This window comes from Pipra filicauda, unplaced genomic scaffold, assembly GCF_003945595.2.
Source record: "Pipra filicauda isolate LSUMZ 115617 unplaced genomic scaffold, ASM394559v2 scaffold70_size2993248_pilon, whole genome shotgun sequence".
Lineage (NCBI taxonomy): Eukaryota > Metazoa > Chordata > Aves > Passeriformes > Pipridae > Pipra > Pipra filicauda.
Window position 1 is genome coordinate 1,120,690 of NW_024104876.1, and position 21,876 is coordinate 1,142,565.

The following is a 21,876-nucleotide window of genomic DNA, read 5'->3' on the forward strand; positions in this document are numbered from 1 at the left end:
AACCCAGAAACCAGCCTGCCAGACAGCTTCATCCTCACATCCCTCACATCCCACACTGCCTTTTTGCTTTGGGTTGCTGTGGTTCCAGTCAGCCTCTCCTTCCTCTAATTGGCAGATGTGAAGTTGTCACCCAGAAAAAATAGTAGTTCCAGGGGAAATCTGCATCTTTGAGTCACACAAACCCATGCAAATCTTTCCCAGCTCACTCCACTTCCAGTGTTAATGAGCTGCTGTGTAACACCTCCCTAAAACTTTACAAACCTCCCATAACATGGGCAGAAGAACCTACTTCAAGCCGGGAAAGCCCCCTGGGACAAGGCAGAGGGGGGACCTGCTCAGCCTGGGAGCTCCAGCAAGGCTGCAGAGGCTGCAGTTCCACCTTGCCTTGTAATATTGTAAGATTTATTTTCAGATCTTATCAGCAATTCACTGTGGGCTGCTCTCTGCTGAGCAAAATCCATCCATCAATCTCCTTCCGTGGCCGCGTTCCAGCCCGAGCTGAGGTGACAGTTCAGTTGTACTAATGATCAGCCTCACACTCGCATCCACATTCCCCCCTTGGTCTGATTCTTCTTCTCTTATGATAATTTAATTGATTGAGCACACTGGCTTCTAGTCAAGAAGCTCCTCTCAGCTTAACTCTCGCCTTAAAAAAATCACTGCTCAACATCTCTATAATTAGAGTTAGTTGCTAAACCCTGTATCCAGGTGATTACTGGTATATGAGAGGGACATATCTTGAACTGATCAAATCAGGGATTTAAGAGAAATGCCCTTGATCCATGTTTCACAGTTCATTAATGTCTTCTCCTTTGGGCATTTCCCCCTTTTTTGGTGTTAAATATAGCTGGGTTAGGAAGGTTCATGTGGAATTAGGACAGTTAGGGGTAATTTTTTATTCATATCCCTGTTATTGTTTGGGGAGGCTCAGTATGGCTCATTAATATTGCATTTCCAATGGAAAGGCACTCAAAAGCCAAACAGTTCAATGATGTCCTGGAGCTGCAATGCAATGCAGGAATGTGCACTGCAGTGATCCTGGTGAGCTTTGGGACCAGCTCCTCCTTCTCCCCTTCCTTCCACAGGGCACTTGTTTCACAATACAAACCCAAACCACAGGACGTGACCTGAGGGTTTCCTTTGGGTTTTTTGTACCTGATTCAGGCACTGAGAGGCTCAAGAAACCAAAGGAATGTCTGGAGTGACAGAGTGTGACCATGTGCTGACCCTCCTGCCACGAAGGTGTATTTTGGGCATATCTGTACAAAGCTCCCACTGCAGAGCTGGAACTGCAGCTGGGGAAGAGGGGGAGGACAAACTGAGCTGCCTGGTCTGCTTTGCAATCACTTGGTGCAAGGTGAACATCCAGGATGTGGAAAATCTGCATCCAGAATTACACAGAGTTAATTAGGAATTAACCCCTTCCAAACCCAACTGTTCCCCTGCAACCTGGAGAGAAGGTTCTGGTGAGACCTCATTGCAGCCTTTTATTCCTTAAAGGGGGTTATAAAAAAGAGGGAGAGTCACTTTCCACCCAGACAGATGGGATAGGCCAAGGGGGAATAGTTTCAAACTAAAAGAGGAGAGGTTTAGATGAGCTGTTGGGAAGGAATCCTTCTCTGTGAGGGTGGGCAGGCCCTGGCACAGGTTGCCCAGAGAAACTGTGGCTGCCCCTGGATCCCTGGAAGTGTCCAAGGCCAGGCTGGATGGGGCTTGGAGCAACCTGGGATAGGGGAAGGTGTCCCTGCCCATGGCAGGGGGTGGAACTGGATGGTCTTTAAGATCCCTTCCAACCAGACCATTCTTATCCCCTGCTTCTCTGTGAGGAAGAACTTGGGACTGATTTCAGTAAAAGTGAGATCATGCTTTACGTGCAGAGGCCACTGATTTTCTTGATGCAACGTGATCTGCTTGCTAGAAATGACGACACACAAAAATTGAATGTTTTGGGTGGTTTTTTGTATTTTTTCTTTATAGGAAACACCAAAGTAAAATTTGATTTTGCTGGATTTATGGCTTGATCACTCATCCGATTAAGAATAACGATTCCACTCCCTGACCTTGTCGAGCACCAGCTATGAAATTTGAGATGATGGCCCAAACATTTTTGCAATACAACTCTTGGCTAGTGCCTGACAGTCTATTGACTGAAATACTGTCAATGCCCAAATGAGATTATAACCACAGAAGGTCCTGATTGCTTTGGTCTGTTATTCAATACACTCCTCTCTTACAAGCAGGTTCTTGGCATTTTTTCTGGGCAAACGTAGACTTTTCTTCCCTGACAAATGGCACAGTAGTCGGTCCTACAGACGGACTCTTTGCTGCAGTTTTTGTGTCCTCAGAAGACTCATCTCTAACAGGAACCCTTGTGTGGTGTCCCAGCCCTGGGCTCTGGAATGGCCTCTCTGAGCCTTGTTGGCTGCTCAGTTTTCCGGGAATTCTGACACAGCCGTGCTGGAGAGGCCCCTGCCAGGACAGAGTTCCACAGCTGGGCAGGAAAAGGAGGACTCCAGTGCCCAGCTCTCATTTCATTTAAATGAGCAGAATTGCTTTACTTCCCCCGCAGGTATAGCAATTATTAAGAATTTATATTGCTATTCCTGGTGTGTAACAATGGACAGAAGCTGTGTTTGCACTCTTAACCTTTGCTGTGAGGTGGAAAGAGAGAAGCAGCAACAGTGGCTCTTATGAGACCAGATATATCTGCACCATCATCCTTTTTATACTTTGGGAGACAGTGAGTTTGTGCAGTATCATCCTTGGACGTTCCCACTGCGAAAAATAACTAGTTATTGCCTTTTTTACTTTCTTTTGTGTGTTTCCAAAATAAATCTGTTCATCACTTAAACAAATCCAGCCAGCATTGCTCATGTATTCTGATTTTTCAGTTAAATATTGGTTGTGTTTAAATATAAATATTGCCCAAAATGCAGCATTAATATTTTGCCTACTGAAATGCAGTTCTGGATCTTATGAAAATTTAAACAGCCCTTGTGCACATGAAAGTTTTTTTTTTTGTTGTAGTTTGCAAGGTGCTGTAACAATAATTACCAGAGTGCATCAATCATTTTTCATTGCCTCATTTGTATCACGGGGATAAGTAGCTCCAATTAAAATCCCATTTTACATAAATAGATATGGTTTGTATCAAACCACAGTCTGTTTCCACTTCTGGAATGCTGGCCATAGGAAATCTTTTTCATTATTCAAAGTGTTATGATGTGTTACTGCTTATCTTTTTGTGCTTAAAAAGACATAAGTCTGCAGGCAGACATGCCTTAGTGCAGGTTTGGCAGGGAACAAATAACTGTTACTGTAATTATCTATCAATTTTACTGTTCCAAATATTTTAGCCAGAAAGCTAACTAGTATAATCACATGTTTCTTACTGACACATTATAGTTTGAGTAAGCAGAACTGAAAATGTTTAATATGAATTAACAGCTTTAGGAAAAAATTGTAATTCTTCTATTGCTCGTGATTTCCCCTCTATCACAGCAGCTTTTCTGCTAAATGTGCTCATATTTTCAACTATTGTGGAAAACCAAATGAGGGGAAACTTGGGGAATTATCTTCTGCTATACTATGATTAACTCTGCAAGGAAACAAGCTGACTGAAAATCAGGCTTTCCCTTTCACAGGAGCCGGTTCCAGCCCCAGGTAAAGGAATCCTCTGCCCTGTGTTCCCTGGGGGAATGGAGGGACATGTCTCTGCCTTCCCATATTGGGGCAGTACCACCCACATTGGCTTTTCTCCTCCCTTTTGGGCTGGTGTTTGGCCCAGCCTTTGGATCTCCTGGAATTTTTCCTTACAAACCTGGGAACACCTTGGTTCCAGAGGACCAGTTCAACCTCACCTTTTGCTGCAAAGCCTTTGTACACTTTCAAAATTCCCTGTGCCATGAGTGGCTCTTTGCATCATTTCTGCAGAATTTGGAGCTCAGTGAGCAGAGAATTGCAGGAATCCCAATGTTTCCAACAAAAGGACTAAACAGTAACTTGGGCCACGTTGTGCCTTCTCTGCCCTTTTCTTTCCCCACCTCTTCTGGAGCCAGCAAAGGGAGGGCACAGCAGTGACACTGTGGGGAGCCCTGGCTCTGTGTGAGCGGCTGTCGCTGGCCTGGCCACCCTGCTGGCCCTGTGAGCACCTCCAGAGATGAACTGGGGAAAAAAATAGGGAAAAAAAACCTGGAAAGAGACTGAAGCTTCAAACTGAGAGTAGTTTAGATTAGATGTTGGAAAGGAATCCTTAGTGAGGGTGGGGAGGCCCTGGCACAGGTTGCCCAGAGAAACTGTGACTGCCCCATCCCTGGAAGTGTCCAAGGCCAGGTTGGACGGGGCTTGGAGCAACTTGGGCTAGTGGAAGGTGTCCCTGTCCATGGCAGGGGGTGGAACTGGATGATATTAAGGTCCCTTCCAACCCAAGCCATTCTGTGATTGCATGATTCTATGAAAAATGCAAGATCTGGGTTAAAATACGTCCTGAGGTCTTTACTGCACTGTGCTTAAAGAGATGTTCTGGGGCTGTCCAAAATGAGGGCAAATGAGGAACTTACCCCAAATGATTTATCTCAGTTCTACAAGGACTTCCCCAACTGCTGCCTGAGCATTTGCTGTTTGCCTGAGATCAGTGTCTCCCAGCTTCACCTTCCCGCTGCTCCTGCTATGACTAAACCCCTTATTTGTGCCATAAGTTAATCACCAGATTCCTTCTCTGGAGTGCTGAAGCAGTAGATAATGTCTGTGTTTTTATTTGTGGGTCAGGAGCACGGGTTCATAGCTCAGGGATCATCAACACCGTGAGCTGACACCAGAGTCTGTCCAGCTGCTGTTTTCTTGCCGTCACGCAGCAGAAAATCGATGGTGTCAGGAACACTGGGATAATTCTACTGTTACAATCAATACGTGCTGATTAAACTAGTTGTGTCTGTTGGGTAAATTTGCTGCATCATAATTAGAATTATTAATTAAAAATAGGAAATCAATTGACACAAATTAAGCAAAAAAAGAAATTTGCTTTATTTCTTTGACACTCTCTCCAGAGGCCCCAATAACTGTGACAACGGGGACGTGACCGAGCGGCACTTGTCAGTTTTTTAATGCTGTCCTGAGTTTTAAAAATTGACTTACAAACCCTGATAATGCAGCTCCCAGGAAATCAGACCCGAGATGTCTGTGTGGCAGAAGCAGTTATTTATTTTATTACAGTTAGTCGTTATTCCCTGCCTATCCAGGAGGGAAAAGCGGGAATCGTGTGCGTGGCACCGGGGAGGGGAAGCGGCTGGGGAGCCAAAGCCTTGGGGAGCGAGAAGAGCCCACCCCCTTCTCACGCTGTTTTCTGTTTTCAGTTAACAAGGATAAACAAATTGATCATTTCTGTGCTGGTTGGAATGTGTTTCTCATTGCTGGCCACTTCCTATAATGTGCTCGTGACCTTCATTATTTTCAGGGGCGTACTAAGTGGGACACTGAAGCAGGGACAGTGGGAATGTACGTCTGCTTTCCTTTCAGATCTTTATTTGCCTCTCTCTTATTTCTGGATTTTGTGCAGGGTTTTTTTTTTCCCCCTTCTTTTAACCTATTTCCCTCATTGTTCTTTCCTTACAGAGTCTTCCTTTCCTCCTGGTCTTAGTGATTTTCTTTTTTTCCATCTAATACTTTCAATCCCTTGTTGTCTTCCCCCTGTTCCTTTTAGACACTGCAGGGATACTTTGGGTCTTCATCTTGTGCTTTGCTCACCTGCAGCCAAATGTTTTCTCTGAGCTTTCACAGCTGTGAGAGATCTGAGGGCAGAAAGGACAATTGGTTTGGGTGAATGTGTGACTGGTGATTGCTGGTGCTGGTCAATATAAAGCACTTCTACTGATCATTGCTGGTAAACTTCTTTTCCGGTGGCATCAAACTCGCTGGAGTTGGTGGTGTTCAGCCTGGAGAGAAGGTGGCTCCAGGAAGACAAAGCCCCTTCCAGGGCCTAAAGAGGCTCCAAGAGAGCTGGAGAGGGACTTGGGACAAAGGGGTGGAGGGACAGGACACAGGGAATGGCTTCCCACTGCCAGAGGGCAGGGTTAGATGGGATATTGGAAGGAATCCTTCCCTGTGAGGGTGGGCAGGCCCTGGCACAGGTTGCCCAGAGAAGCTGTGGCTGCCCCTGGATCCCTGGCAGTGTCCAAGGCCAGGCTGGATGAGGCTTGGAGCAACCTGGGCTAGTGGAAGGTGTCCCTGCCCATGGCAGGGGGTGGGACTGGATGATCTTTAATGTCCCTTCCCACCCAAACCATCCTGGGATTCTGTGATCTCATTCACACTGTTTTCTACACCTAAACCTGTTTTTTAAGGTGTTTTACAATAACAGTATTTCACTGGCATGTATTTCCAAGACCAGTCAAAAGTAAGAGCAAATAAAAATGTCTTTAGTTTAAAAGCCAAGACAGATTGAGTGGTTTGCACAAGAATCAGGAAAAGCAGAGTTGTTAAAAATCCCAATTCCAAAGACTTACGGTCGTGTCTCGGGCGGGCTGAGCACGCTGCCAGTTCAGACCTCCCTGGCAATTGGGAACATACAGAAGCAGGGAGGATCTATCAGATAGATTTGAGCACAACTGTTGAGTAGCTTAAGATTAAGCTGTAAAACCTGGGCATCAATAAAGAACCTTACAGCAGTAGTGTAAATAGTGCAAAACCAGGTGGCTGTGCTGGAGCAGAGCCTGTGAGGAGGAACGTTGGCAGCTCCGCTCGGGGTGAGTTGTGCTCCCAGTGGGAAGTAATAAAGAGCTCCCACAAGGAAAATGGGGCTGTAATTGAGACTTGAGAAAACAAGGGCTTGGATCGACAGCTTCAAATCTTTTTTACTCAGACTCAGCCCAGCAGTATTTTGTGGGTGGCAGAACAAATCCGAGGATAAATCAGGTTATAAGGCTACGCTGGGAGAACAAGTGGTGTCTTTTGCTTTCATTTCGGTGGACTGGGGATGGGGCTCGTAATTAGTGTCTGTGCTTTCTAAATCTGTGGTGTAATATTTGTTCTGTGTCCTGGCTGGCAGCTCGGTGGCCCTGCTCCACGACAGGTCCCGCTGCTGTAAGTGAGATGTAAACAGTGCTTTGCCTGTAATTGCAGGGCAGCAGAAATCAAGAGCAAGGTTATCTTCCGAGGTGTAGCTATGATGAGCTACAATTACTGCTTTTTCAGAGGCTCAGGAGGTGGAATTAGTTAGCTTATGCATCAAATGTGCTTGTTGTTGCTTGGCAGTCAAGTGGTGTTTTGATTTTTAATGAAATTCAGAGTATTTGCATTATGAGGTTATAATTGTTTTGAAGTCCGTGGGTCTAAGAATTAGCCTGAGGTCCCTTGGCTGTCGCAGGGAAAAGTAACACCTACAAATCTGTGTTCACCTCTGACATGCTTAAAAACTCAAAAAAACCCACTGCTCTTGCCTGTAGATAGTTGATAGTAGAGTCCTGTGTTTAGAAATGCACAGAACCGATACCAAACTTTCCAAAATCGAATCTTTTTCCAGACTGCTATCAAAGAGTTGGCTTTAGCTCTTCACAGAGGTCCTCCTGCAATTCCCAGGAAAGAGCAGGGAACAGGGCATGGATTTCAATAATGACCGTGACCAGAGCCAGCCTTGCAGTGAATTAAGAGATTTTGTGAGGCAGTTGCCAAAAAGGCCTTGCTGTGTTTCTCCCAGCTCCGTTCAGCTGCTGCACTGCTGCTGCCAGGGAGTCATTCCAGGATCCACTGACCTGCTGGGTTCAGGAATCAGAAAGTTGTGAGATGGAGTCTGGCAGAGGCTGATTGAATTGCCATGTTTACTGCAGTTTCTCAACAACTTCCTTGCTTTGCTAGCAAATTTAAAAGGTTAAAAATGCAGATTTTTAAAATTATGTGCACCTGGGTTCTCGAGTCTCAGTGGGAAGTCACCTTCTTCAGCTTTTAAGTGCACAGACCCAATAATTTCCATACCTTGATACTGATCCCCCAGTTTAATTTTCTGTGTGCCTTTCAAGGGTCGAGGATAATTCTTGGGCTCATAATGTTGCTTTCAAGTCTTCCTTCTCTCAGCTCTGCCTAGGAATGAGTGAAATGAGGCAACAGGAGAGGTTTTTTTAAACCTTCTCCAAGATTTACACCAGCTCCCTGATAAAATGTTAGAATGCTTTTACTTTGACAGAAATTAAGGATGTGCCAAATAGAGGAGTCTGCCTAGATGGGAGTTAGAGAACAGTAAAGCATTTAAATTTGCTGGCTATGAGGGCTCTGTAAGGCCAAGTCCTTCTGGGACAATATGAACTTAATTCATTTACTTGTAACAATTTTAATTAACAAATATTTGAAGAAGCTCCAGCAGTCTCTGTATGTGGAGTTTTACTGCCTTTTGGATCCCTTGCCTTGCAAAAATTCCAATTCTGCAACCCTGGCAAGCAGCAGGGAAACAAAACCTACCAGGTCCCAGCACAGACTGTGGAAAAATTTGCAGCAAATATTGTGTAACTTCTCTTGGGTTTGCTTTGCCAGAGCCCAGGTGAGGGTAAGAAACAATGGCAGAAGAAAACACGGAGAAACAACTTGTGTCCAGGGAATGTCACATTCCCTTAAGGAGAATGGGGGAGCTGGGACCTGTAAAACCAGGAGGGAGAATCATATGAAGTGTCACTCAGTGTCACTTGCTGAGCTGAACTGAGTGGGATGTGGTGGGAGTTCCCTTCCCCAGGATATTCCAGGTCCTGCACCAGCCGTTTCCCACTGCAGTTTGGATCCCAGGGATGCTGTCTGTACCAACTCCACACTTCTTTAACACTATTATTGATGAGAGACAGAAAAATACTTTACAAATTAATCTCTGCAGACATAAAAGAGCCATTTTTCATCTGTTTGGTTCAGCACAGAATTATAAATGTAGCGACAAAATATACTCTGAAGTATTTATAGCATAAATCTACACTTTAGAGCTTGGAGCTGTCCTATCTCAGTGCCATCACTGACTTTTTGGGTAGCTTTGCAGTTTAATGTAATTTGCCTGTCTCAGTTTCCCTTCTATGAAATGGTGATAAAATACATTTTCCAGCTCGTAGATGGACTGTGAGAATTAGTCAGTGTTTCTTTGGGACTTTGGTGATGGAGGCAATTCTATTGAATGTGCAAAACCACATTTACATACCTAAAAACCCTACACATTTTGATCTTATTGCACAGTTTAGAACCCAAATTGTTACACATTGTCACTTTTTCATTATACCAGCCTACTTTGAATTTTCTTTAGCAACGTACTCTGAATAATTAATTATTCAACTAATAATTACCCCTTCCAAATAAAACAACTTGATTACTAAGCCTGATGAGGAAAATCCAGGCAGGAAAGAACCCTTTCAAAAACAACAACATTCTGCAGATATCCTTAATATTTAAAGAGTGAGCTATATTTAGTAAATTCTCCTGAAGCAGGGGGGAGAGGAGCGGATGCTAATTTCCTGTGTCATCAGATTTGTGCCTGTGTGTCAGCAGCATTCCTGAATCACCACCTACTCCACAGTCACATCCAGCAGGGAATAGCCAGCATTTCCCTGGGTGCTTCCTGCTGAGCAGGGAGGAAGAGGCTCTGCTGGGGGGGTCATGTCGTGTTCTCCTCATGGATTATTTCATGTCTGGGGGGGTGCAGTGTCTGCTCTGCTGGGATGTTCTGCAGGGAGAAGAGCAGGAGACTTGTGCCATCCTTTTCCAGGTGGCACCAACATAACCCACAGTGGCCATTCCCTACCAAAGATGATTCCCTGGCTGTAAGGGGCACTGGATTGGGCCTGAGATGCTTGTGATGGTCAGAGGACAATTTTGGTAACGGTCTCCTCAAAAACCCTCTTTTCCCCTTGTGATTTTTTTTAATATGTATCTCTACTGCCACTTGGAAAATGTAGAGCTCTGAACCTTAAAGGGAATCTGGCATTTAAACCCCTTAATGCACAGATGCTGTGTTCTCTTCCAGCAAAACCCGCTTCCCTTCCCTGCTGCCATCCAGCCAGGAAGTCACGTATGGCTGTTTTGCTTTTTCCTCTTCAGTGGCAGTTGTCACTAAAAAAGAGAGAAATTAAATTAATCCAGAGAGAAAACTGTTCCACAGAGACCATTCCTGAAGGTGGGATGAACCTCCAAGAACTGGCACCCAGAGCCAGGCCCTGGAGCTGCTCTGTGGGTTTTCCTGGTGTCTGGGAAGCTGACCCGTGGATAATGCTGGAGGCACGAACATGTTGTTTGTAAACAGTGAGGAAAAAACATGTGGAGTGATGATTTAGTGTTTTCTGCCTGCCTGACACTTGATGGCTTAATGCAGGAATCCACAATGGGGGAACTGTTCCGAAAGCAGCGGCTTCCATATGGCTGGGATTGTGTCAAAACATTTCAGCTCAGTACACCCAAAACTGATTGTGAGGATGAAGAGTTTTGATCATCCCGTTTCTCAAAATGTAAAACAGTTCAAGAATTGTCTGTTTTTAACATCATAACAAAAAAGTTTCACTTCCCAGTTTAGAGCAACTTCTGGTTTAGAAACTGGCATTAATTTATGCTTCTGTGAACAACGTTGGAACGTGGTGGGAAGTCAAAAAAAGAAAGATGTCAAGGTTTAGACATCCAATCTCAATAATTTGGGAGAAAAGATTTTCTCTTCCTACCTGGCTCTCCAGGATGAACCCCAAGCCCCAGCAATCCATAGGGGAAGCCGTAGGGACACAGGGATGTCTTTATGTCCTGCTGAGCTCTCGGGGTTGTGCTTTGGGTGCTGAGGGGGATGAAGCACAAGCTGCTGGCACTGGTTCCGAGGCCGTGGCTGCTTTGCTCTCTCAGCATTAACATCCTGGAGAAGTGGTGCAGAAGAGCTGCAGCAGTGGTGCAGTCTGAGGAGTTGCTTCAGGGACACCGGAATTTTACAGCATAAAACTCCCCTGGTGCTGGGCTGTGTGTCCTCTGCCACCCCCAACCCACCCAGGGACACCCAGGTTTGGCTCCTGGTATTTAACTACCCAGTCTTTGCCTGCCTCTCTGATTATCTCTTTATTAACAGCACATCCCACATCTCACTACTGGTGTGGTATGAAAAGAGGGTGTAATATTCTCATATTTCAGTATTTTTTCCTTTTTTCCCCCCCAATAATTTCATATTTGCTACATTCTGTTGGTAAGTTTAAGAAAGGTTTTGCAGAGACTGTGCTGAGTCTCACAGTGTGTTTTGATGAGTGAACATTCTACTTTTTACTGGGTCACACAGGGCAAGACTTTTTTCCAAAACTGTTTCTTTTTCTGTGCCTGAAAGGGACATTACTATTAATGGTTTATAAGAGAAAGACAGCAGTGTATTTAAGAGATCTGGAAGACATTAGGTAACATTAAAGAGCCATGTGAAGGTTCAAGTATGCCTAGAAGAAAAGAGAACAGCAAGCAGCTGGTGTGGATACCTGCACACAGCTTTTTGTAAGCCTTTGAACTGTTTTGGATATAAAAGACACCTCTATTTCAAAGGCCACTGGGCCTTCAGCTGCTCTCATTCTCTCTGAATGTCTGTAGGTAACAGAATTCACACTAGAAAAGGAAAGATTTTTTTCCTAGATTCAGTTACTGGGGCAGAACATCCTTTAAGCTGATCTTGTTTGGCTGAAAAGCAGTGCACAGGTAGTAGCTGGAGTGATTGGACAAGGGGGAGCAGTTTGAAAGCAAAAGAGGAGAGATTTAGCTTAAATGTTGGGAAGGAATCCTTCCCTGTGAGAGTGGGGAGGCCCTGGCGCGGGTTGTCCAGAGAACCTGTTGCTGCCCCATCCCTGGAAGTGTCCAAGGCCAGGTTGGATGGGGCTTGGAGCAACCTGGGCTAGTGGAAGGTGTCCCTGCCCATGGCAGGGGGTGGCACTGGATGATCTTTAAGGTTCCTTCTAACCCAGAACATTCCAGGATTCAATGATTAGACATTAGGACAGGACTGTAGTAAAGTGGTTCTTTTCATTCTCCAGCTACACTGTTGGAAATAAAAGCAAATCCCACAATCCACAGTGTTTACTTCAGGTTTCAATATCAATGCAATAAAATAAATTGCTTATTGACCACCTTAAAAACAACTGATGAGTCAGGGCTGCGAGTTAAGTTATGCATGAAGGATGTGCTTGTAAGTCCTCTTGAAGGTGAATCTTTATGGCACAATCTGAAGCTGGATATAGCATTTATTCTATATGCATGTCTGGATTTTACCCACTGAAGGGCCAGTCTTTTTGCTGCTGTCACTTTGTCCCTGACCTGCAGACCCGCAGGTGAAGGGACACAAATCCCTGCGTGGGAATGAGAAGAAGGAACGTGCTCCAACTCTTGGCTGTTTTAGTGACAAGAAGCTTTTCTCCTTTAAGCACTGCTTTAACTGCAAATAAAGGGATATTGCATATCTGGCAAAACTTCAGCAGGGTGACCTTCCGTGCCTTGGTTTATGCACTGTGAAAAACAAGGAGCTGAGCACAACTCCCGAGAGCTTTGGGGTGGATCCTGCTCGATCCTGTGCAGTCACAGGGGGTGCAGAGGTGACTGCAGTGGTCAGGGCAGGTTCTTTCAGCTGGGTGGATTCCCCAGGTGATGGACAAAGTTCTGCTGCCCAGTTGCAGGGTGTGACTGAAGGGCATCCAGCATGGCCAGGCTGCTGCAGCTCCCGGGCCGGCCCCGTGGGTCTGCTCCAAACTGCATCAAAATCAGCTGGAATTTCTGGACTAAGAGGGGGAAGAGGGGTTGCTTCTGCTCCCACAGCTGCCTTGCTGGGCTCTCAGCTAAAGACTGTTCAGAGTAGCAGGTAGCTGTCCGTGGATGTTGCACGTGGGTTTTCTCACAGGTGAAGAGCTGCAAACCTGCAGTGACAGAGACCTCTCCCAGCAGCTCTGCTGCCACCACTCCTGGGCCCCTCCAGTGGCCTCTCCAGCACTTGATTGTTGGAGGATGCATCTCCCCCCTCTACCTGTCCTGCAGAGCTTTAGGCGTATCCAATGTGTTTCTACCCCTTTTTGCAGAACTGATTTTACTTCTGTGCAGAGGCATTACAAGGAAATTTCATTATATAGTCAATGAAAACATCTAAAGTCCATTATAGATGTTGAGAATGTTTTACCCAGTTGGAAGACAGAATGTGGAAGTAAGTTTCTTGCAGATCTTATTATTACAATCCTGTCCTAGACAATAATAATGACGAATTGATGGAAGTTTTGCCAGAGCAAAGACTGCTGGGTTTCATACAGGGGAAAGATAGTATCTTCATTTAGTTTTATTAGACTCTTGATACTCTGCCCATGTATTTTTTAATTCACCACAGTAAAATTCTAATTAAAGAACAGACTTTGCTTCCCATTAATATGACACTAAAAAAAAAAAAAAAGGCATTTTAAAGAATGCAGCATCTTTCTCTACAAAAATTATAATGAGAAGACAAGCTGCCAGCGTTGTATAGAATGTTGTCGCTCCCTTATGAAGCGTTTCATGATTTTAAACTCCTTGTAAGATCTAGAGTGTCAGTAGAGTTAAAGGCTCATTAAACAGAGCAGTAATTTCTACAAAAAGAAATAGGAAATATTCTCAGGTTTTTTTTAATGTTCTAATTTTCACTTCTTTTGAAGTCTCTGTCAAAATAGCTCATGATGAAAATTCTGAAAACGCCACACTTTGATATCTGTCAGGAGTGGAAGTTGTTTCTCCCTCTTTGCTGCTTCCAAAATATATCGAGTTCATTATGGGATTTGATGAGGCTGACATCCAGATACTCAACTTTTCTTTGACTTGGAGTGATTTTGTTTCATTTATCCAAAATACCAACCTACAGCTAGGTAACTGTTGTAAGCATTCTACGGAATACTGGAGGAATGTTCTTTAAACAAGGATTACGTTGGAAAGAAAATGTTTCCTCAGAGGATTCTAAATAAACTGCAGGGTCTCTGAAGTGCTGTGATTGAATTAGGTACCACATGTTGGAGACTCAGTGACTAATGAGATCATCAGCTGAGATTAAATCAGGGCCCAGATCAGCCACATGTTTCGTATCTGATTCAGACCGGGAGCTTCAGGGAGATCAGGACAATCTTTCTGGGAGGATGAAAATCTGCTCTCCTGTCCTTAAGAAAGAAAAAAAAAAGGCAAACACAAAATGAGATTAATTTCCTCCTGTGAGTAACAATCTGTCAATTTGGGGTAAAATCAGCTGATGTTCCCTTCCCATCTTTCCCTTTCTATCTGATGAAGACTGGTCTATAAACTCAGAAAACGAGACTGACTGCAGGCCCTGCCACTCTCAGATTAACTCCAGGTTTTTGCCCCTTGGATGGATATACAAAGACCTATTTGCATATGCAAAACAGGTGCTCTGGGCAGTCTTGGAGTTGTAAACATTGAGAGTGGCACTTTCTTCATTGCAATTGTGTGTGTGTGTGTGTGTGTGTGTGTGTGTGTGCTGTGACTGAGAGTCTGTCCTTGGAGATAAAAGGCTCGTGCAGACTCCATTCCACAGGATCCAGGTTTGGGAAACTTCGGGCTGCAAAGCTGCAAGCTCGGGAGTCAGCAAATGCCAGGGTGTGTGAACAGCACCCTGTGCTCATATAATAAGTGCAAATATCATAATTCATAGGCTCAAGTACTGAATTACTGCATTACTTCCAGCCTTTTGTCTGACATCTTATTTTGGTGACACCAACTTTATAAGTCTTATTTACGTGTGATGCTCCCACTCTGGGTTGGTTTTCCTTAAAAAGCAAATGAGGAATATGAAAAATCCCTTCAAGGGTGTCATCAAGAGGGTTCATCAGCATGGACCAGAGCAAACCTCTGGTGTGTGGGTGGTGGGCTGGGAGGAGAAGGTTCTCACTCTCCCTGTGGGGCACTTCCTACACGGAGATTAAACAGCCAGTGGCCCTTGGTGCTCCCAGGAAAAATTGTAAGAGGAGTCCTGCTAAGGCCCTGAAGCCTTGAATTGCAAATTGCTTTTAATGCAGATGAAGTCTTTGAGGAATGTAGGTAATGAGTTGTCCAGAGGTGGCACTGAGTGTCTGCAAATGACATTTTTTATTAGTTTGATCAAGTACAGGTGGATTTTCCCTGGGGACGCAGGAGCACAGCCCTGGGTGTGGGACAGTGCTCTGTCCATGAAGGGGTCCCAGCTGGTTGGGAAAATCATGGAATTAAAGCACTGGTCTCCCTAAGTGTTTGTAAGAATATTTTTGAAGGGCACTTCTGAAAATCTGGGTTGTTTTGAGGTCAGTCATCGTCCATAAACGTGTTAAAACTCCAAAGTAAACAGTCTAATAGGATGAAGATGATGACACCAAACTGGGAGGGAGTGTCGACCTGCTGGAAGGCAGGAGGGCTCTGCAGAGGGATCTGGATAGACTTGAGAGATGGGCTGATTCCAATGGGGTGAAGTTCAATAAAGCCAAGTGCCGGGTCCTGCACTTTGGCCACAACAACCCCCTGCAGCGCTACAGGCTGGGCACAGAGTGGCTGGAAAGCAGCCAGGCAGAAAGGGACCTGGGGGTACTAATTGACAGGAAGCTCAACATGAGCCAACAGTGTGCCCAGGTGGCCAAGAAGGCCAATGGGATCTTGTCCTGTATCAAAAATAGCGTGGCCAGCAGGAGCAGGGAAGTGATCCTTCCCCTGTGCTCTGCGTTGGTGAGGCCACACCTTGAGTATTGTGTTCAGTTCTGGGCCCCTCAGTTCAGAAAGGATATTGAGGTGCTGGAGCGGGTCCAGAGAAGAGCAACAAGGCTGGTGAAGGGACTGGAGCATAAGTCCTATGGGGAGAGGGTGAGGGAGCTGGGGTTGTTTAGCCTGGAGAAGAGGAGGCTCAGAGGTGACCTCATCACCGTCTATAACTACCTGAAGGGAAGTTCTAGCCAGGTGGGGGTTGGTCTCTTCTCTCAGGCACTCAGCAAGAGGACAAGGGGGCACGGGCTTAAGCTCCGCCAGGGGAAATTTAAGTTGGATATCAGGAGAAAATTCTTTACAGAGAGAGTAATCAGGCATTGGAATGGGCTGCCCAGAGAGGTGGTGGATTCACCATCCCTGGAGATTTTTAAACGCAGATTGGACGTGGCACTGAGTGCCATGATCTAGTAAATGGACTGGATTTGGACCAAGGGTTGGACTCGATGATCTCGGAGGTCTTTTCCAACCCAATCGATTCTATGATTCTATGACTCTATGATTCTGGGTTAGAATCGAGCAGCTCAGTGAGTGATTTTCCAATAACCTGGCTCATGCCTTTGGAAAGGTGTTGGTGTGTGAGGGACTCGGGACTGCTCAGAGCCAAACCCAAAGTGCTGGGAAGTGTCGTTGGAAGGGAATTCCCTCTTCATGGACCTTGTTTCAAACCTTTTGCTTGGCTTCTGTTTCCAGTGGTGTTGAACTGTGCCAAAGTGAGTGGTGTTTGTGCAGTGACAATACAGGGGCTGTAATTTTCCTATTGGATAAAGTGCAGGGAGTAAAAATAATTGATTATTTTTACCTTTTTATTCATTACATCCAGGCATATGTTTTAGCTTTTGCTGTTTCTTTGCCCAATTCCAAAACTGAATTAGACCAAAAAAAAAAACCCACCCAGAATTCAAGCTACATTTCACCTTAATTTGTATTCATAGAATCATTCTACAATAGTTACATTAAGGGGAGAATCCAGTCCTAATTTCAAAGTAAATTCTAAAATAATCTCTCTTAAGCCATGTCCTCCTAGATTTAATAAGTTAATTTTATTTCCTGTTTGCATTTTTAAGGGCTGGCATCTCATTTAAACATTACAAACCGAATTTGGAAATATTCCAAAATATTGACTATTGACTTGAGCTGCGTTCTGTGCTTTAGCAAATCTGCAGAAAGCTGCTCTAAAGTGTGGATTAATTGAAACTCCCCATCAGCTCAATGTGGTCCTGAGCCTTTAGACCAAGGAAATCAACACTGGGTATTTTTTAGCTGTGCCTTCTGCGGGAATGTTTGTGGATGTCCCACTGACTCTGCAGACCCAGGAATGGTCACTGGCTGCAAAAGAGACCCAGGGAGGCTTATGCTGATGAGAACAAAATAAACACAGACCTTGAGACCACAGGTTCAGGTGCTGCTGTGAGCAAACATGCTGTTTTCATATTAACAGTGTTCCTGTGCAGGGATGGAAAAGCTCTGGAATAGCACTTTTGACTCTCTCTTGTCAGGATAAATCACTCAATAAATGTCATCCCTTCCTCGGGACTCCTTTTATTTATCTGCCATTTGTGTGTTTGCTGCATTGTGCCTGACTTGTGCTGCTGCACTAAGCACTGGGTGGTTCTGTGGAGCCAGGACACAGCAATTCCCTAATCACTGCTAGAGGGATAAACGGCCCTTTGGGAGTGAAGCAGCACTTCCAGCGTGTCCTGGTTGTGTATTTTATTTCCCAGGACAGAACTGGAAACAGGATGAAATAGCAGAAAAACATCTTCACTGAAAGAGGGGTTAAGCACTGGAAGAGGCTGCCCAGGGAAGTGGTGGGGTCACCATCCCTGGGAGGGTTCACAAAACAAGCAGATGTGGCACTTCAGGATGTGGTTTGGTGGGCACGGGGCTGTTGGGTCAAAGGTTGGACTTGGTGACTTGGAGGTCTTTTCCAACCTTAATCATTCTATGATTCCATGATTCTACATGCAGAGCCTGCAGTAATTATCCCTCACTTCAAGAAGGAACTGTGGTTGGGCTGGGAGTAGGGATGGCCAGAGGAGAAAACCCCTTGGTGCTGCATGAGCTGGAGAACTCTTGGTGCTGCACTGAGCAGTCTCTCCACAGGAGGATGAATCCCTCCCCTGTCATACCCTATGCAGACAAGTGTAATTATGCTTAGGCACCCAGCATCATCCTTTACAGAGTTATATTCATTTTTATCGGTGGCAATTATTCCCCAGTCCTATTTTTGAAGGTGAAGAAGTGACTAAGTTTGCACGTTTGCCAGGGAATGTGGGCACGTGACCTGAAATATGGCAACTCCCTTCAATGTAGCATCTCCCGAGAGAACAGTGGCTATTTCAGGCTCATCCCTCACAGGACTGACATCCCCACACACAGCTAAGGGGAGCATCTGTACCTCCCTGACATCCCCCCTCTCAGGTTGCTTTCCTTATTGATGGTCTAGTTAAAGTCTCTGTATCATTTTGACATTTTAATGGCATATACATTTAGAGTGGAGCGCTCGTGTAAGCTTTAATCAGCTCTCTGTTCACATGTTGTTGCTGTTATTATTTATCTCTATTATGGTAACACACAACAAGAGCAGGATTAGGCTGTGCTAGGCTGGGCTTGTGTTTTAAGATGGTCTCTCCAAGCCCACGGGAGAAGGTGCTGACGATCCCGAAGTGCAGCGGGATCCTGTGGCTCTGAGCCTGCTTCATCTCAGAAACTGGAGTCACTGTCACAACCAGCCAGGATTTGCCCCACTGGTGGATATAGAAAAAGTACATCTTGGTTGCTGAAGTCTTTGGTTTCTTCTGGTTTTTAATTTTCTAGTAGGAGCTGCTGGACCCCAATGCTGTAGCTGGTTACACACTCGAGCAGTCTCACACTCGAATAGTCTCACACTTGAGTGAGCCTGTTGAGCCCAGTGGAGTTAATTGTCTGAATAAGGACTTGGATTTAGCTTATCATCTCTGTATCTGCTACCTGTGTAAAGGCACAGAAGTCATCACAGTGCAGATCTCTGAGTTATCATATAAATATCACGTCATGTTCCAGTGAAATGACACAGGTAAAGAATTTACTTCCAACTTCAGTCTGTCACTGCAATATGGGACCTAAAGGAAAGAGGGGAAGAAAACCAATAGGGATTGATAAACTCTGAGCAACACAGATCTTATTTTCATGTGAGGTTAAGGCAGTGTAAAATCAGGTGAGGGGGATATTTCATTATCACAAGTTTTACACTAACACCTTGCCAATGATTTCCACTCAATTCCCTTTGCAGTTAATCAGCACTGGATGAATTGATAGTGCATGAAATGGCCCTGCTCAGTGTGACAAATACAGGGCTTGAGCTGGTGGCTGAAAGCAGGAAATATTTCCCATCTGAGGCAAAGACTTAAATCTAGAGGAGTCCAACCTGTCACTGAGTGTGTGTGATCCCATCACCAGTGAGACAGCAGGATGTTCTCCTTGGTTATACACATCCACTGTGTTCACCTTGGTTTTACACACACACTGTGACTGGTTTCAAACCATCTAGAGAACTGTAGTCAATCCCTGCAAGTAGTTTTAGGAACAGAAAAGAAGCAAAGGCTGTGTCAGGCATTGGCAATGACACTGCACAAGCCTCATCTTCCGGTAATTCTATTTTTTCTGTCTTCCCTGAGCTTTCAGATGTACTTTAATCCTCATTTTTATGTTCTCTCCTTAATAAATCCCCATGAAATTCACATTCTTAGCAGCTATCTGGTATGCCAAGCTGCTTTATTTCAGAGGTACTTAAACCACTTGGGCTCACTGCTTTGCAACATGCACTCACTGATGCCTTTACTCAGAAGCCTTTGGAAAAATCTGGCAGCTGGTTTTCTGGTCACTGCAGGTTTCTTTTTTTTTAATGATTTTTTTTTTTTAATGATTTTCCAACCAGTGAGAGGAATTTCTGCTCTTTCCTTCAGCACTTTGCTCTTCCCTTTGGCTGGATTGTGGAGTGAACTTTGGTACATGGAGAAAGCAAGTGTGTGACCAAATGTCAGTAGTAAATGTGTTCAAATAAAATGGACTTACAGAAAAGGAGCTGTGGGTGGGGGAGGCACTGGACAGGTGAAACAAGATGCTTGAACTGATGATGAAAAATGGTTTTCCCTTCCTATAGAGGTTTTCTTTTTCCTTCACTTTCCTTCAAAGTGAAAAACAAAAACCCAGCAGACAAATCTGATGGTTGGAGCACCCACCTGAGACAGGGAAGAGCAAGGATAGAATCACCTCTTCTGGTGTTATTTATTCATATTAAGGAAATTAATTGCAGCTGGAATTGTACCAGCCCAGAACAAGGCACAATGTGCAGTTGGGGCTCTGATGTGAGGTGTGGTACAGGAGGAATCAAGTTTCCAAAGCAGGCAGGGTGAAGTTTGATCCCTGAATTCCACTTCCCAATGCTAAGGGCCCTCAGCTGTGCATGTGTAGTTCGGATTTGTACCCTTGTGGAGGTGCAGAACTGCATCCCTTGATGTTCAAGTTCTACAGAAAACAAATCAATGTTTCTGGAATGGAAATTGCTGGGAAGCTCCAGCAGCTCCAGCAGCTTTGCTCCCTCCCCAGAAGGCTCACAGAGTCTTTGCAAGTGTCTGTGTGAAATAAAGATAGATCATCTCTTTCCACAGATTCTCAGTAATAATTTAAGTCTTATAAAGAATAAGATTTTGTTTGCTGGGCTCCCAGTGGTGTTAGAGAGGAACTATCATCCCTGTTTGCAGCTGGGGGAGAAGTGAGGCAAAGCAATAAACTGTGTGATGTGAGGCACGAGCAGGACTGTGCACAGGAATTTGCTTTCTGCAGGACATGAAACCAGCTCTCTGCACCTGCATCCTCTAGGACCCTGCAGATCCTTTTGGAGACCCTGGAATTGTCTTCTGTGGGTTTATTTTGGCCTTTAACACTTGCTCAAGAAACACGAGTTTGTAAACTGTAATCAGCAGTGTGGGTGGAATAATGTCTCCTTCCTCTGCTGGGTATCCTCAGAGTGTCTGACCAAGGAGTATCCCTCTTCTCAAAATGAAGGATAAAAATACTGCCAAAAGGAACTGATAGATGTTGTTTTCCAGCGTGGGTTTAGAGCCGTGTAGTGTAGAAGGAGAGGGCTGTGAGCTTTCCAGGACAAAAGCATCAGGCTTAAGTGAGCTTTACATTTACCTCACTAATCCTGGAAACAGATCCAGGCCTGAAAAGCAGCGCGTGGCACCTGGGGATTAGTTTCCATGTTTGCAAACAAAAGTGGTTGTGGAGCCAGCTCTGTTGCTGGGATTACTCTCCCCTCTCCTGCCTGGCAGTGGGTTTTACACGAGCACCAGGGTTGTTGGTGTGATTGAAACCAGCTCTCCGAGCACAACCAGCTGGAGCTGGAAAGGGATGAGATCCTTGTTTTCCTGCTGATGGTTTGCTGAGGAAACCTGGAGCTCAGGTGCTTGCCAGTTGCTGTTCCTGTAACAATTCGGGACAAACTGCTCCTGTAATGCTGATTTCCCTCTCTCATCCTCCAAAAAAGAGGAGAAGGGATTGGGCAGGACTGTCACATGAAGGGTTCTCTCTGTGCCTTAATGCCTTCTGTAGGGAACCTCCTCTCCCTGTCAATGGCCAGAAGGTTTGGGGTCCTTCTGTGTTCCTGTTACTCACATAGGAATTACCTGGCATGCACATTCCATACCTTCATCCCTAAGCTTGGGCAGCCTCAGGTCATCCTGTCTCCAGTGTTATTTTCTTCCCTCCCATCTATTTAGTCCAGAAAACACAAAAAAATTAAATTAAAAACAAACAAACAAACATCCCACACACAAAACAACAACAAAACACCCCACCAAAACAACAACAAACCACCAAAAAAATGCCACCAGACAAAAAAACCCCAACACCAAGGAGAAAACCTTCTTTAGAATATCTTATTTATTATCTTATGGGAACAGTACAAAGCAACTGTGTTTGATGACATTATTAAGTGGACAGGATTTGCTTGGCAGTGCCACCTGCCATTAACCACGCTGCAGGCAGGATGTGATCCTCTGCCTCTAATTCTGCTATAAATTCACTCCTTCCAGCTACCTAAGAGCACTAAGAAACAGGATATTAAAAGATTTCGGTCCTGATCCAATAAGGGTGTTAAAGAAGTCCTCACATTTCAGCGTCACAGCCGTGCTG

The 21,876-nt window shown here is 44.9% G+C and overlaps 1 protein-coding gene across 17 annotated transcripts in view; it reads left to right on the forward strand.

Annotated features, from left to right (window-relative positions):
- MEGF11 (multiple EGF like domains 11) overlaps positions 1-21,876 on the forward strand; it is a 272,662-nt gene that overhangs the window by 154,468 nt on the left and 96,318 nt on the right. The window lies entirely within an intron of this gene.